Consider the following 2,828-nt stretch of genomic DNA (forward strand, 5'->3'; position numbering starts at 1 on the left):
CAGACTAGCCAATTGCAGGCAGTTTCAACTCCCGATTCTCGGTGGACTCTTCACCTGTACTGCTTTTGCATGCCGCTCGTGCAAAGTCCTCAGATTCACTTTTGCACACAGTCGTTGGCAAATTTTTCTCTGTATCTCACATTATCTCTATCTCTCTTATGTCGGCCGCCAACCAACCCTACCTCTCTCACTATCTCTCCCTCATCTGTGGCTGACGGCGCAGGAGCTACAGCAACCATCCACTATTTTCATAGTTCTTTTCTCTTCCTCTAATAATTTGGTAGCATGCAGTGGCGCCTCTCTCTTCTTTGCCGCTCCACCCAATGTATTCCGCCAAACCACGCAAACACCTAAGAATCCTGATTTCACGTAAAAGGAAAGTCTTCAGCTGGGTAGAGATTCTCGATGGAAAACCCATTTCCAGCAACAGGGCTAAGCTCAACCTTGTCTCCTTTCTTGAGGTCACATAAGAAGCCGGCAGTCTGGCCCTTTACATTCTTGATGAGAAACTCGAGCGATCCGGAGGCTACAGTACTTGGGGGGATGCAATCGACATGTACGCAGGTTTGCTACCACTGCTAGCAACTCGAAGCTGCACATACTGTCCGGACCGAGTGTGGCCTTTGATGAGAGCAGGGCTAGCGCTGATGTCGAGCACAATAGAGTAGATTTGTTCAGCTGATAGTTCGATGCTAGTGAGAGGAGCCTCGACGAAGGATATGTCAAGGGCGAATGCGACACCAACATGCGTTCTTTTGGGAGGGTAGCAGCGGTGGCGGACTTGAAAGCTCTGCTGCAAAGAATGCCGATGGCGAGCAAGAGAAGAATTAGGGTTGATGAAGCAAGCCACGCGGGTGGCTACGCAAGCCATGGCTACCTTTGCCACCCACATCTTGGACTACAGAGGAGAACTGCACGCTCTATCCACGAGAAGAGGTAATCTACGACATCTCTTCATGGACTCTCACTATCTTCCTCGCCCTCGCGACTCTCTGTGAAGCCAACTGAATGCCAAGAACAGGCTAATTAGCCTTATCAAAACTCACTCTTTGTCTCTCTCTCCCGCGTTGACTTGGTACAGAAGCGGACCTCGACGAAGCTTTTCCAGACTCTCAGCGACAACAGGCCGCTATCGAGCATCCTCGGGCAGTGACGACGACGACGACGACGACGACGATGATTTCAGCCTGAAGATTTCTTTTTTTTGTTTATTTTTCTTATTTTATTTTTTTTACTTTACTTCATTTTATTTTGTATCCAGAAATTATTAAATCCATAAAGGTTGTCTGAGCTTGGTCCCATAGGACTTTGAAGACGCGTAATATAACATTTCATTTTGCTATCCTCTTCCCCCTCCCACTATGACTCCTTCCGACGATAGACATTGAGGATGCTCTTCGACGCCCATGGCAATACTTTCTCCAATGTCGGAGACCCACACACATTGTCGACGACAATATTTCTTTTCATCACAACTTTAGGCTATGACTACTATGGCTAATGAAATATCTCTATAATGTGACCAATATCTCTGATATATGTTGTTTTTCAATAAGGGTTTTCTTCACATTCTCTTTATTTGGCATAAAGGTTGCCCTGCTAAATCAATTTTTCCCTTAGAGCTCAAAATACGAAACCAAAATTAGAAGACATAAATAATTCAAATTTCCCTTTGCACTTGAACCCAATGGCTCGTGTAGCCCATAACTCTTGAACAAAATTTGGTTTGAAAACATAGCTGTATAATAATATATATATTTATTCATTTTATTTTTCTTGTAATGAATGCTCTCTAGCACATATGATGGTGCCATTTTCCATAAAAATCTTTCCAGAAAAGCACGATAAGCTACCAACTAATTGCCTTCCTAAGAGAAAGGTAATAAACCATGAAGTTAGTGGTACTTAACCGCTTGCATATTTCTAGAGTTTCTCATGAATATCGATGTTCCATACTTCAGTGGCTTGTGAATTTTAAACTCTACCCGGCTCAATGTAAACAATAATTTACTTCTCATGAGGCATGTGCCTCTTAACTTATTTTGATACTATCCTGCCCTACATTGTCACCAATTATCAAGTATAAACACAAAAATCTCTCTCTCATCTTTATTTGCACATCCCAACATTTTCAATTTTTTTTAGTGCTTTTTTATTATTTTTTAAAAAGAAAAGTTATGCAGATAAATCTAACTATAATGGTCTCATATCAAAATCCAAGTATGACACTCTTGAATGCATTCTGATTAATACCCCTCTTGAAACATTATTACAATGCCAGTGCAACTTTCTATTATTTGTGCCTATTCCCCCCCACACACACTGGTATATATATGTTCAAAAACAGTATACACTCCTTGTATGTACATGAAATACATGCATTCCTCTTTTCATATTTCATTTCTCGGCATTGTGTTCTAAGCTGCATACTCAAACATGACTTCTAATGGTATTGAAAGGAAATTTTTACTGAGCTCACTTGTCCATAAGCTATGCAGCTACTCATGCGAGCTAAGGTGCTTTGGGATACTAGAAAAATTGTTTGTAAGTACTTTGTGACATAAGCATGCTCCAATTTTGTGTCAAACAGATAGTAGATGTTTTGTTTTTTATGCCTTGTCTAGTCCATTGGTCATAAGCACACAGATTCGCCGATTTAGGCAGTGTGTAGATACTCATCTTGGTGCAGATCTGCCGATTTAGGCAGCACATTGAACATTACAGTTTCATGATTTTTAAACAATATCAAATGCAAATTCTCCGATTTAGGCAGCACATCAGGTGTAGAGGTTTAGGCAACACCGATCACAAAATCATGCTGCAGTGAC

General features: G+C 41.4%; 1 pseudogene; it reads right to left on the reverse strand.

Moving 5' to 3' along the window:
* Positions 1 to 365: 365 nt before the first annotated feature.
* Positions 366 to 871, reverse strand: LOC147435442 (fruit protein pKIWI502-like; annotated as a pseudogene).
* Between the last annotated feature and the right edge of the window lie 1,957 nt (positions 872 to 2,828).

The sequence above is a fragment of the Adiantum capillus-veneris genome, chromosome 18 (genome assembly GCF_014529385.1).
Source record: "Adiantum capillus-veneris isolate H3 chromosome 18, ASM1452938v2, whole genome shotgun sequence".
NCBI classification, from domain to species: Eukaryota; Viridiplantae; Streptophyta; class Polypodiopsida; order Polypodiales; family Pteridaceae; genus Adiantum; species Adiantum capillus-veneris.